Source organism: Notothenia rossii (genome assembly GCF_949606895.1).
Source record: "Notothenia rossii genome assembly, chromosome: 9".
Lineage (NCBI taxonomy): Eukaryota > Metazoa > Chordata > Actinopteri > Perciformes > Nototheniidae > Notothenia > Notothenia rossii.
Window position 1 is genome coordinate 59,449,567 of NC_136907.1, and position 14,227 is coordinate 59,463,793.

A 14,227-nucleotide genomic window follows, 5' to 3' on the forward strand; every position below is an offset into this window, starting at 1 on the left:
TCCATTTCCCCTCACCTCCTTCCTCACCCCCTACTGCCTTCCCCTTTTCATACTCAGGGTTTTCTCCTGGAGCTCAGGTTTTCCCACAATCTGTATAATAGATGTAAAAAAACTCAGTATTAAGTCCCTCCCCCATTAACTGTACTTCCTGCTACCTCACCCTCTCTCACCTTACATCACCCTTTATTTACCTACTTCCTCCATACTCTCCCCTCACTTCACCCCAAACTCTCTGCTCCATTTCCCTCACCTCTTTCTTCCTACATCACCCCCTCCCTTCCTTCCCATTTTCATATTTAGTGTTTTTTAGTTGTGTTTACTTGATTTTAAAAATAAAATATTACTTAAATGTATTTTGTGTAAACATATACAGTATACTGTATATTCATTATTTTATGACATTTAGGTTACTAAAGTACCGGTATCTGTTCTATTTGTGATTTAAACAATTTTGAATTTAATATATACAACAACAATAGAATATTTTTGTACAGTTCTTGGTGTTTCTACTTTTGGGTTCAATTACATTGTTTTTTATTTGTTTTTCAAAAATGTGAGGGTTTCATAAGAGCTGTTAAAGTATTCAAAGCTCAGTTTTTAAATGTAAACATTATTTAATGTATTTATGAATTAAATCTTGTTGGGTTGGAGCAATGTGCTGCTGCTGGTCTCTCTATAATGAGGTGAAGTTTCTGCTTTATGCTGATGATGGTGTTCTCTACTGTCTCAAACTGAAAAAATACAACAGCTGCACAAAGTACAAAAGTACTGGCAGTAAATATGAAGAAAACTGAGGTCATGAACATTCATATTTAGGGTTTTCTCCTGGAGCTCAAGTTCGCCTGCAACTCATTTTCATAATTCAATTAGGATTACAATTAGGATTTAAAAAGACTTGATTTAAAAATAAAAAAATTAATTATTATGTGCCTCACTGTGTACAGTATATATTCATTACTGTATGACATGTTGGTTACTAAAATTCTGGTATCTATTCATTTTATGTTTTAATCAACACTGAATTTCATAAATAAAATAACCCATGGTGTGAAATAGAAGATGGATGTATTTATAGTTCTTGGTTTTATATTGGTCTCACTGTACACGTTCAATCCCATTATTTGTGTTATTTTTGTTTTTATCAAATGTGTTCATTTAACACAAGCTGCTTTGAGCTTAAAAGATGAACATGTAATTGTATTGACGGAAACATATAGTGTCAAAATAGAGAAAAATAACAAATATCTCGAGAAACGCCATATGTGATGTGATCTCAATTGAACCACACAATCATTTAAAGGTTCCCTATTATGCAAAATGCACTTTTTAATGTCTTTGATACAAACAGTAAATACCCAGCTAGAAATGTTTGGTTCTAAAAACATTCTGAGAATGTTTCATTCATTGTTTTAGGAATGTTTTCCAACTGGAAGTTTTCTTTTGATTCCCAGAACGTTCTTCTGAAAGGTAGGATAACGTTCTCTAAAAACATTCTTAAAATGTTTGGTTTTAACATTGTTAGAACATTATGCCCTCCTGTTCTTAAAATGTTTTCAGAGGGAAGTTTTTGTTTGGTTCCCAGACTGTTTATCCTACCTTTCAGAAAAACAAATGGTAACAAACATTTCTAGCTGGGAACTCACACATACCACCGCAAACATGCAATATCAGCTTACAGCTTATCATGAATTGCGTGCTTGTTTGATTTTTTCAAAAGGAAAATGTGGTGTCATCAGATTTTTTTTAAAACATCCTTTTCAAACAAATGCAACAAGTTTGTTTGAAAAGCGCTCTAGAAATAAATCTGACGTTGACCATGACCATATTAATATTTGCCATAACAGGAACGTTTTATAAAAAAAGAATAACATCCTGAAAACATTTTTGAATGTTTCTTGGAGAATGTTCTTCATTTGTTATCATGTAACATTGAGGGAACGTTTTATAAAGAACATCTTTAATTTATTACCCAACAACATCCAAAACACATCCTTAGAATGTTGCAGGCAAAACGTTCCACCTTTGTCAACATATCACATTAAAGGAACGTTTTATAAAAAAACTTTCTGTAATCTCAGGCCTCAATAACATCCTCAAAACATCCTCTGAATGTTGCAGTTAAAACATTATGTCTTAGTTAACCTCAAACCTTATAGGAACATTATTTGAAAAAATAAACATCCTAAAAAGGTTCTTTGAACATCAGATTACAACGTTTCTTTAAAACCTTATTAGAACCAATAGGTAAAGTTAGCCAAAGTTGTGAGAACGTTCCCCCCTATCTGCGTAACTGAGCCTTGGAAGTAATAGGTGACAGATGTTGTTACCTATTGACAGAGCAGCGAACTTTCCTTTATACTTGTAGTATGTGCGCTGGGCTAAGTTAGCCAACTGATGAATGTAACCTCATTTTTGGTAGAAAACGCTTAATAGTTACCAGAATAGGCCTACTCAAGGAGTAAACTGAAAAAAAGCTTGGAATCAGAGAAGAAGTTGCAATAACATTTAAGTATGCTACTTTACCTCCAAAGACAGAGCCATTAATTTTAACATAACCCACTTATTAGGATGGGTTAAATGCAGAGTCGTAGTTTCATTTTGTGTGTGGTGCTGTGTTCAAGTATGACAAAAGAGGATTTCTTTATAATCCTCCACGTCCATCTTTCCATTTATCAATACACATCGCAGTAAAGGGTCTGATATCTCAACCCTGTCTCACAGCATGTCGTGTTTATAGTCACGAAATGTAATCTATTGATTCGTGTTCACCAACACAATTTTCCACTTTTTTTCGTGTCACAGAACGATTTTAAAAGCAATGCATTTCTATTGGTTGTATGTTTCGTGCCTGCACCACGTCTTTTTGTCCGGTCGGGTCTTGGAAGACCGGAAGCTGTGTGGTTCATAAAAACATTTTCTTACTCAATATCAAGCCACGATTATTGTTTTTATTTTAAATTGTATAATGTCGGACTTTACTTGCCGTCCGAGAGGAAAATATTTGTTCCTTCTAATTTGTTATTCTTTTCTAAATAACACACTGTTATTTACTCAACAATAACACACAATTATCCTTTTTTAAATGTATTTGTTTAATTATATAATGTCTGACTTTTTTGCCGTCTGTCAGGAACTGAATTTCAAAATAAAGTCATTAATAATATGCATGAAATTATTTTTGTCTATTAACTAGAGCACCAGGTCATGTTATGACCGTCTTTTCTATGTTGCTGTGGGTTTTTTCCATCAGTTTGGGGTTTAAAATATAAAAACAGTAATAAGTAATAAGCCAATAAGTGATAAGCCTTATCAGCCATAACTATCAACAGAATTGCGTTGCCAGGCAACGGCTTTGGTTCATGTTCATTTATATAAACTCTTCAACTAGAAACCTAGTTATATTCAAAAACATTTTTAGAAGGCCTCATGAAATACTTTAATGTAAAATAAGAAGGAATGTATGTATAACAAAATACATCCGTCATAAACAATACCGGAAACAGACGTAGGCCTGTATGGGACATTTCGAGCGTCATTGCGCTACACACCCACTGAACTGATTATCCAAGATCCTCAGCTATGGTTGAAACTCGGTGATTGGATGTTTTAGCCGCAATGCACGATGGGTGTTTATGCGATATGAAATCCGATTTTTTTTTAAATAATACTTTATTCCGAGTGTGCTTGCTTTTTCTCTTTGAAAGTCATCAGATAACGGCATTGTAATACACGGTTTGGCGGCATTAAATATTACACATCTGCGGTAGTTCTTTATTTATAGAGCCCTGATTATAAGACTTGTAGACAAACTGGAAGAACTGCCACCGAAACTGAATACGTGATGTGGATCATAAATATATCAGCAATTACACAACATCTTCAATTTTTTTTCACACAATACGTCTCCTTGCAATATCAATACTAATTCGGCTGACTTTGATTTTTGATCCAATTGGTAGATAGGCTATATTTACACCATAATTGTGCACATCTGATAGGGACTTGTAGTTTTTAAAGATATTACTGATTTTCTTTGAATATAAGAATGTAAATACTGAGTTGAGAGAATAGTCAGGGGTTTTGGGTGATAGGAGACAGATCTATGGAATCAGAATTTCAATAGTTTACCATTAAATGACGGATATACCTTTCTGTCTATGATGTTTTACATATCAGATATTAATGTGTAGAAGTAAAACATGTGAACTAATATAGCAATATCCTGTACAAGTATGTGAAAACATGAATAAAACTACACATCTTCAGATGTTATACATACATAAGTGTCGTACACTAATAATGAGTTATTATATAATAAAGTTATTATGGCCAGGGGTGCACATAACGTTTTTGCCCTGGTTCTCAAAGGAGCACCTGGAGATGTTGCTTGGTGTGCATCCGTAAAATGAAATAAAGCGGACCTTTTGAGGGGTACTTGACTTTTTGAACGGGGGGGAGGTGCGCTAGTGAGCACGCTCATGAACTGTTCGCCGGAGCCTCGCAGTAGGGTTACTGTGCGGAGCGCATAAAGCAGACCCTTCACGCGATAGCGAGGGGTAGAGCAAGGAATCGCAGATGCCGTCGTGCTCGCGGATGGATTAAAACAATTAAACCTAAATGGCTCGTGAATTATACTTTGGCGGCCGTTAATATACCTGGGCGGCCCGGCCAAGTAAAGTCTATGTGTGGGAAACCCTGCTATCTTACCAGTTCTTATGCATCTCGCAAATATCTCTCTCTGTCTCTTTTCTATCCCTCTGTTATGTGCAGCCCTGATTATGGCATTGTATGCTGTGTGTAACTTATTTCTAACATTTTCAGAAACTACCTTTCCAACTCCTCAACAGTTGCCTGTCTTTGACAGTTACAGGTGTAGGTTCATGGTACAATGCATGAGCTTCAAATCGAGAGAGATTGGGCCTCACAAGGACACCGGAAACTGTATTTTTCTTTACCGTTTTGTTTTAATTTCACAATGAAGTTAATAGTAATATTATATTTGATATTATTATGTTTCATTAACTAGACCACTGGGTCATGTTAAAACTATCTTTTCTGTCGGTTTGGTGTGACAAATATCAAAAAATATATGTGTGGATAACAAAATACATTCGTCATGAACTAGACTGAAAAGTATAATTTATTGTGTTAACACTGTAAACTTGACATTTTTATAACCCGCACCGCCTAGTGGTTAAAGCACGTTATTTAATTTTTTTGTTGAATAGGTTATATTTTATGAAAAAAACATTAAGAGTACATACAAAGTAGGGGGAAAGTTACGTAGCCCTAGAGGGTTCATAGAGAGAAAAATAAATAAAACGAGGCCACGTTTTATTAATTTGTGCGCACGAGATGTAATTCGTGGCCTCAATTTAATAAAACGAGGCCACGCTTTATTAATTTGTGCGCACAATATACTTTTTCGTTGGCACAAGATACTTTCTCTTTTTCATTCATTGCATAACTACACCGTAGTTGTGTATATGATATGTCAATACACCTTTGAAAATCTTCAAATCTTGAAAGGGATGTGCAAAATAGCCATTATATACAGTCTTTAATTAACTAGTAGAGAATAACGAGTAGTGAATATACTTTATAGGGATCTGTAGATAAATGTTTAGTCTTTTCAAACACCAATTATCAAATATTTTTGCCTGATTGTTGGCACTTGACAATCACCTTCCCTGAATTTTACTCAGGTGTAACTAAAATCTAATTTAAGAGTTGTTTATATTTCACATCATTAATCAGAATCTGCAAAGTAACTAAAATAAATGTAGTGGATTAAAAATACCAGGTTAACCTCTGAATTGTAGTGGAGTAGAATTACAAAGTAACAATAAATTGCAAGTTTTACCTGCTGCTGTGTATTACTTGGGATCAATAAAGTATATCTTATCTTATCTTAAGATGATCGATGACTACTGCCATATTTGCCAAATTTGCTTCTGAACCTTGACAAGTGCATCTTTCAAGGCTTATCAATTAACAACAGGAGGGGTCACAGACATAAGAACAGCTATTAAATAAAGCTCTTCTGACCTTAGCTATCATGTGGGTATATTAATGCCGTCCATTATGGACGCAAGCTACCTAAACCTCCAGGGGTGTACACACAGTGGTGTAGTCTACGTGATACGCTGGTATACGCCGTATACCCACTAGAAAATGCCAGTGATTTCCGTATGCCCTCTTAAAAATGAGCGATGATACGTAACAACATCATTTTGTGACTTCGCTTTCACGCTTTCGCCCCCTTCTGTGTTAATACTTTTGGACGTCTGGGGCTTCCGTCGCCTTTGGCCTGTTGCTAAGCAACAGCAACACACTTTGTTCGGCTCTGACAAACCCCACGTTTCTCTAACGTTATCAGAATTTGATCCTTCCATCATTCAAGTTCGCGGAGCGCTAAACAGGAAGCAAACATGAAACGAAAACAGACGAAAATATTTTAATGTTTTCCGAAGTTTTCCCCTATTACCACTACAGAAGAAGAGCCAGGTCAGGCGGCTGTCCTAAATGTGACAGAGAACGAGCCCGGCGCTACCGCAAATTTACCCGGTAAGTGGAATTAGCATGGTTATCATTAACGTAACAGTAGCTGGAATGTAAGAACAGGCATCCTTGGTTAGAGTGGAGGGACAGAAAGTTAGGTAAATGTCAGCACACATGCAAAGGAAAGCTGATCTAAACAACAGCAATTCATAAAGTCAATGACTATGCAAATGAGAGTTAATTCATGGTCATGTTAAAAGTGCATTTACATGACATGTACATTGACATGTTGATAACACATAACCAGTCTCAAGACTAGTCTATGCATTAGTAAGTGTGATGGTGTTCATGAGGTGTTGCTTCGAGACAGGATGAATACAATTATTACAGTATACCCACTACAAAAAAGTAGACTACACCACTGTGTACACAGTTTAATACTGGCAACTTCTAATTGTGGGAAATATGAAAACGTCTTTTAACATAATCTCATTAAACCTTTTTTAAAAGCATACTTTAGTTCTGTGAAGGGATATAAGGGATTTATGCACTGTACTTTACTTTAATTAATATTGTATGCTGAAAAGCGTATATATATTACAGCATGATTTTTTGTTGAATAGATTTGAGTGGTATCAAAATTTCAGGTCGTGATTTATTGAAAAAGGAAAAAAGTGGGTCCCGAGGCCTGACCAGTTGAGAACCACTGCCATAGAAACATGTTGCGAAACACACAAATAGCCAGCATCAGGGCTCTGGCCAGCATGTAGTCCTTGGGGGTTGGACTCATTCGAATCCTATTTTGGATAGTCTGCCGTGGCTTCATTCCATTTCAAGTGCTGTTTGACGATCGGCGTAACCTTGGCGCACTGCCACTCCAACATCCAAATCACAGAGCTTGAAGACTAATCACGGGGTTTGTCAAGCAAAGGGACTGTAGTCCCAAATCATAGCTGAGGATTATGGGTAGTGTAGTGTCTTTGGCCATCCTAAACTCCGAAAAAACTATTTGTTTTTCCGAATCGAAGGGGAAAAACAAAAAAGCATTGTACACATTTTAAACCAATCAATGTTGTGTAATTAACAAGGATAAACTGATGTTTTTTAGTTGATATACTTCCGGTTTTACTATGAAAACTTTGAGACCGGAAATACTGTGTTCACCCCAAGCTGTTGCCTGGCAACGCAATTCTGTTGATAGTTAAGGCTTATCACTTATTGGCTTATTACTTAGCCTATTACTGTTTTTATATTTTAAACCCCAAACCGATGGAAAAATCCCAAAGCAACATAAAAGACGGTCATAACATGACCCGGCGCTCTAGTTAATAGACTAAATAATTTCATACATAATATAATTAATGACTTTATTTTGAAATTCAGTTCCTGACGGACGGCAAAAAAGCCTGACATTATATAATTAAACAAATAAATAAAAACAAGGATAATTTTGTGTTATTGTTGATTAAATAACAGTGTGTTATTTAGAAAAGAATAACAAATTAGAAGGAAAAAAAGATTGAAAAATACATATATTTCAATATTCTGAGCCCCATTTATTTTCCTCACGGACGGCAAAAAAAGTCAGACATTATACAATTTAAAATAAAAACAATAATCGTGGCTTGATATTGAGTAAGAAAATGTTTTTATGAACCACACAGCTTCCGGTCTTCCAAGACCCGACCGGACAAAAAGACGTGGTGCAGGCACGAAACATACAACCAATAGAAATGCATTGCGGATTGCTTCCCACCTCAAACCGCCTTCTGAGAGTAGCTTAGCATCTGGACTGGAAACAGGTGGATACAGTTAGCCTCACAGCTAAGACTTGAGTTTTTTTGTTTGTGTCTAGATAAAAAAACGAATATGATACTTCAAGTGAGCTTTTAAGATGCGTGTTTTCTTGTTTTTAACTTTAGAGAGAGCTTGGCTAGTTGTTTCCTCGTACTAACAGTTTTTTATGCTGAGCTAATCACCTCCCGTTCTTGGTTTGAGGCTTGGTTTGAAGTATTTAAAGTTATCTTGGAGGGACTTCCCTCTCTGCCAGTAACTATTTTGATGGGAATTATAATGACCTTCCTTTACTGTCGTTAATGCAGTTTAAAGTTTACAGTTTAAAGCAGTTTGTAGCTTGTTTCCTCGTGGCTAAGAGCTAATCAGGGTACTGCAGTAGCGATGCATGTGCCTCTATGTTTTTCGCACTTTCTTTCTTAAGGCTTAAACCCATTTCAATAATCAGTGCATCCCCCCACCAATCTAAACGTTTACCACTGAGCCAGAGCTCTTGGCTTTATAAACCACAAACCCCTTCACTTAAATCTGATAAGAGTCCCAGGACTATTGTGATACGATTTCCCCCTGCGGAAGTCCGTCCATGATCCCGCATTTCCCTGAGTCCCTCTCGTTCCACTTCCTGAACTGGGGTGGATTGTCTGGAATAAACTCCAATCCTCCTTAAAAGAAGAGAGCAGGGGAGAGGGGTGGGGGGGAGTAAAAGCCGAGAGGATCAAGGATGCGAGGGCCAAAGTCGAGGATCCAACAGAGCAGAAAGTAGAGTTAGCAACTCCGTCTCCTGTCCTCGAATTCCTCCAGCTGCTGTCTGTGATTATCTCCAACACCCTCTCACTTATCCATCTATCCATCCATCAGTGTTCATATCTCCCTGCACTTCTGCCCCCGGCCTCTGGACAGCGCTGCAACAATGTGCCTCTGTGGTGTCTGCAGTGGCGCATTTGGTTGCAGCAAGCGGAGGGACTGATCCATTTGTTTGTTTTCTGAATCCAGGATTTGCGGAGCTAGATTAGACAACAAAAGCATATGGAAAAGATAAAGAACACTTAGGTAATGGATTTTGGCGGCCTCTCTAACACAGCAGAGAACTCATCCTCTTTCAATCTTTCATCTCTTCTGCTATAAATATGTTTTTTATTCCTTTTCTTACACTTTCTGAGAAGAGAAGAGGTTGGCTTGTAGAAGAGAGGTTAAAAAAGAACAAAGGAGATGTGCAGCAAACAGACCGTGGCCTTTGGTTTCATGCAATCTTCAGCTGTAGGTGGATTTGCAGGGTAAAGAACGACAAGAAAGAAAATGGTTTTGTTTGCAATCTCTAACAAGTTTTGTTTGCAATCTCTAACAAGAAACTTTTTTAATTAAAACAAATCAATCTAATAACCGATGAATATTGCGAAGATTATAAGAAGAAATGAATGTATTACTAGACACAACTGTACTGCCATCTCTTTAAAACAGGACATTTATTTCTTAATTTATTTCACATGCACATTGATTTTATATATGCTCAGCTCTCAATAAACACAAAAAAACATCAATGTGCTTGCAAGATAAAACAGAGCTGTTTTACATTACAGGACACAGAGTTTTATCAGAATGATCCAAAGTGCGTGAGACTTAAGTAATGTAAATATCGTCTAAATACATTTAGTAAAACCAGGGCTGTAGGATGAATTGATGGTTACTGGAGTTCTGCATCAAAGTTTGGGTCAGTGTTAGTCATGTCATTGTTGCTTTTGTCCAAACAACAATAAACACCAGTAGGGAAAATTAATACTCATACCGACATTTATCCACAACAAGTAACGACTAAACTTCCTAACTAGCTCCTGCCTCAATTTTTACGTCAGTTTTTCAGCAAATGACTGATCAAATATTTTTCTAAACATTTGTTTTTATTTTATAAGAGCTAATTTTCATGAAACGAAGAAAAAGTATTTACTTCACGTGTGAAGAATTTTCATTTAAACCACTCATACAATCGTTTTAATAATGAAGTCTGCAAAACAATTCCCAAACACCTCGTGTTTCATTACATTAATGAAAGAACATTAGCTCCGGTGCCTGTTTAATGTGATTGAATTTAGAGTTTAAACAATACTTGGAAAATGATCATCACTAATAGATCCAACAGACTTCATTATTTTATGAGGGATTGAGTGCAGAGAACACACACACTATGGCACTATGGGTGTACCGTATACACACACACATACAACGTGGGTCTTTTAAATAACAAGTAGCAAACAGCTTCAGTAACCCAACTCCTCTGAATTATCACCTCCTTGCTTGTGGCTGTTTATGAATACAAATTGAATTTCCGCTGCAACCTTGTCGCAGTCATGGCTCATTTGATTTATTCCTTAATGAATATTTCCCCTTTCAACTCAGGAGATTGGAAAACATTTCCACACTAAATGAGACCCGGCTTTTATTGTAGCCCATTCTCTTCTACATCTAGAAGAACATTACACTTATGGTTGTGTTGCTGCTTCGGATTGAACACGGTTGTTCCATTAAGTCAGCCACAACAAAGGAAACTGTGTGAAAGAGTGGGTTTTACCTGCAGTTTATACCAGCAGCATGTTGTCTCTGTTTTCTATTTTATAGCTGTAGTCTGAGTTGTTTTTCTTCTAAAAAGACACCAGCATTTCTCTGTCTTACATTGAATTAAGAAAATGTCATAGAAGTAAGAGACAGATAAGGAGATCTGCTCATTGGATTCAGAGACTAAACCCACCATATTGACCATCCAGTGTGACAAAGATGCTAGAAGCCACATCGCTCAATGACCACTGTTAGACGGATTCAGCATGAATGCCATTTACCTGTTAATGTTGTGTAGATAATGTGCAATTGACCGCACGCCTGTTTAATAATGCAGAGGCTTGTTTGGGGCCATAAGGAGAATTTAAATAGTATTGATGGGCTAAGCTGCCATGGTGTAGGATGTATGCAGTCAGAAAGCCCCACTCTGTATTGATCAAGAGTGAGCTTAGAGCAGAATAGCTCTTGAACAAATGAGGAGAGAAAATAAGGAAACGGAAGAAAACAGTGTGATGGAGGCAGAGCTTTGGAGAAGGAGAAGCTGGCTGTTCATGAGGTGGAGGAAGAGGAATGATGTGGTGAGAGACGGAGTGAGAGTTAGACAAGGAGACGTTGGGGCCGTCTATCCATCCAGCGCAGCGCCGGGGGCAACCAGAGGAGTAAAGTTGTTAACGAGTGTGTGGACAGTGGTGTCAGGCGGAGCGGAGCTCCATCAGGGAAATGAGACGCCCAGGTTCTATTATGGCCCCAGGTGCATTATGGGAGGACAAAAGGAAACTTTTGGTGGAAATAGATTATAGACAACGAAAATAATAGGGAGACTTCTTGTGACATCTTATTTTATTCTGAGGCGATGGCTTTTATTTATTAATAATTTGTTAAAAAAATTGTTTTATTTTCTATGATTTTGCAGACGCATTCGTTGAGATCTCTTCAGTCTTTTTAAAGACACAGAACTTGCTTGATCATATTAGTTCCTCCTAGTCTTCTGAACATTTTAATTAACTTTGGTTCAAGAAAGATGCTCAAATCTTTATTTATTTTCCAATTAATACAGATTATGTAGTGTGAAATATAATTCTCACATATTGTCGCTTCTCTATTTACCACAGCCAGATAAGCCTTTTCCATGTTTATTAAGTATATCTTATCAGGGATCTGCTCACATTCATTGGAGTTATACGCTGCTGATGGTGTTATTCAATTTCCTCCATCTTTTGACATTGTTTTTAACAGATTTTACTCCATTAGCTAAGCATATTTGATCAGATTTTGAATATCAAATTATGAATCAGATGTTGATACACTGCTGAAATAGTCCAGCAAATAAACTTCAGACCATCAAGGTCTCTCGATGTGAAAGTCAATCACTTTTGACAAAGCCGGTTATCAAATTGAAATTGTTAAACCGCAGCAGTACCACAAGGAACAGAATAAGTAGCTCAAAAGCAAACATGGGGTCCTCTTTAACTTCATTTGGTTGACTGTAAATTGCAAGCGACCAATACAGCACCATAATGGTGCGTTTCTATGTTTTAGTTCATCCAAAAAAAAAATGATATCATACATTTATATGGTAGGGTGGATCTCTTTCGAGTTATAGCTTTATAGAGGCTAAACCTGAAAACCAGAAGTCTCCCAAGACATCAAATCAGCTTAAAAACACAATATATTATGAGGAACATGATCTGAATGTGTTTTTCTCTTAATATGTCATATGTTTTCCACTAAAACCTAAAGTAGTCATTTGGCAGGAAACTCACTTTCTGCCTGATCTGATACAAATATTTGTAGTGGCAAACAAGAACAACAAAGTAGCATCTCATGACAGAGGCAGATATTTTTCTTATCTAATAAACATCATGTTGTTCTGGAGGCTGTCAGGAATTATCAGCACTTAGAGTTGGATGTATGACAAGTCTGCAAAAAAACAACCAACTTATCAAAGATACGCATCATGCATCCTTCACTTATTATGAAGAAACCTCGCCTCTAATCTGTTATTATCGGTATCAATAAAGAAGAAAAACATGTTGCTCTAACCATTAGTGGTCTGTTAGTGTGTGTACAGTGTAGCTTCTGAGCAGAGGGCCCTGGCTTTGTGCTTAGTGAGGATTGTAAAGGGACAGCTTTAAAGGGGGATTAATGCAGTTTGGCCGAATGACAAAAACACACTGTAGAAACAAACACATGTAATTGTTGGGAAAATATGTCAGAAATACATATTATATATGAAAGAGTGACTTTCTAGCTGTCTGCCTGATGTAGAGATGCTACATTTCAATAATTATGGAATCTTTTACCTAGTAAATGTTATTTTATACGGTTGCTGTTATCTTAAGTGCTGGTCTTTAAAGTGTTTCTCTTCTTTCATCTTCAAGTATGTCAAAGGATCACAAGTTCAAATTTAATTTCAGAGATTCTAATAAATTATAATATCTATTCTAATAGCTCAGCCTATTTTAGCCACCTCCCCTCTTAGCCTCTGATGTTCCCTCTTTGCATGATAAACAGCTTTTCAGCCCTCAGAATATGTATGTGTCCCATATTTATTCATATGTGCGGTATATGAGAGCTGCCAATTCTACTCTGGGTGTGGAAATATATAAATAAGAAAGTAAATAAACAGGCAAAAATAAACAGCCGGGGTAATAAGGTTAACTATTAAGAGTTTTTCTTATATTGATATTTGCAGGGAGAGCTACAGGAGAGGGCAAAATTAATGACAGCAGACATAATGCCATTGGGATACTTAGGAGTGTGTCCAATACTTTAAGTAATAGCGTTAATGGCGAATTTGAAGGAATTTAATTTCCGACATCAAACAGCGGCGCCTCTGGAAAGCCAGCAGCCTCTCGCCTCCAAGAGCTTCTGAACTCGACTCCTCTCGGATGGAGGAAGAGGAGGAAATCATCTCTTCGGTGGCGGGCATGCAGGGAGGCAGGTGGCTAAAAACTTCCAAGCAGAACAGCCTCTCGAGTCTCAGGGCAACGCTTGTTAGGCTCAGGCCCAGAGGAGGGAGCATGGCCAGTAAGTAAGGTTATTGGGAAATAATTAGCCTAGCCCGGGAATCAGCGGGGATAGCAAAGTCCTCTGGGGTAGAAACGCCAGTGCCCCTGGCCTCGTTTCCACAGCTAATTAACTTTGAAAAGAGCCTATTAATAAGGTTGTCTTCATAGAGAAAGCCTGAAACTATATGCAGAAGCAACTTTTCAGTGTGAAGGAGGCTGGAATTCAATTTATAGATGCAACACAACGAAACACACAACACTGAAAGTAATTTAAAATGAGGTGGTCTTTGTGGGTATTTCAGCAGGAACTTCTCTACTATACAAGTCACACACACTATTCTGAAACCTTATCAACTTCCCCCTCAGCGGCAGAT

General features: G+C 37.1%; 1 protein-coding gene across 2 annotated transcripts in view; it reads left to right on the forward strand.

Annotated features, from left to right (window-relative positions):
- Positions 1-6,134: 6,134 nt before the first annotated feature.
- Positions 6,135-14,227, forward strand: part of dmbx1a (diencephalon/mesencephalon homeobox 1a) — a 39,319-nt gene continuing 31,226 nt past the window's right edge. For both annotated transcript variants that reach the window (XM_079652627.1, XM_079652629.1), the window contains exon 1: positions 6,135-6,567. The gene's annotated coding sequence lies outside the window, so the exon portion shown is untranslated. The remainder of the gene's footprint in view (positions 6,568-14,227) is intronic.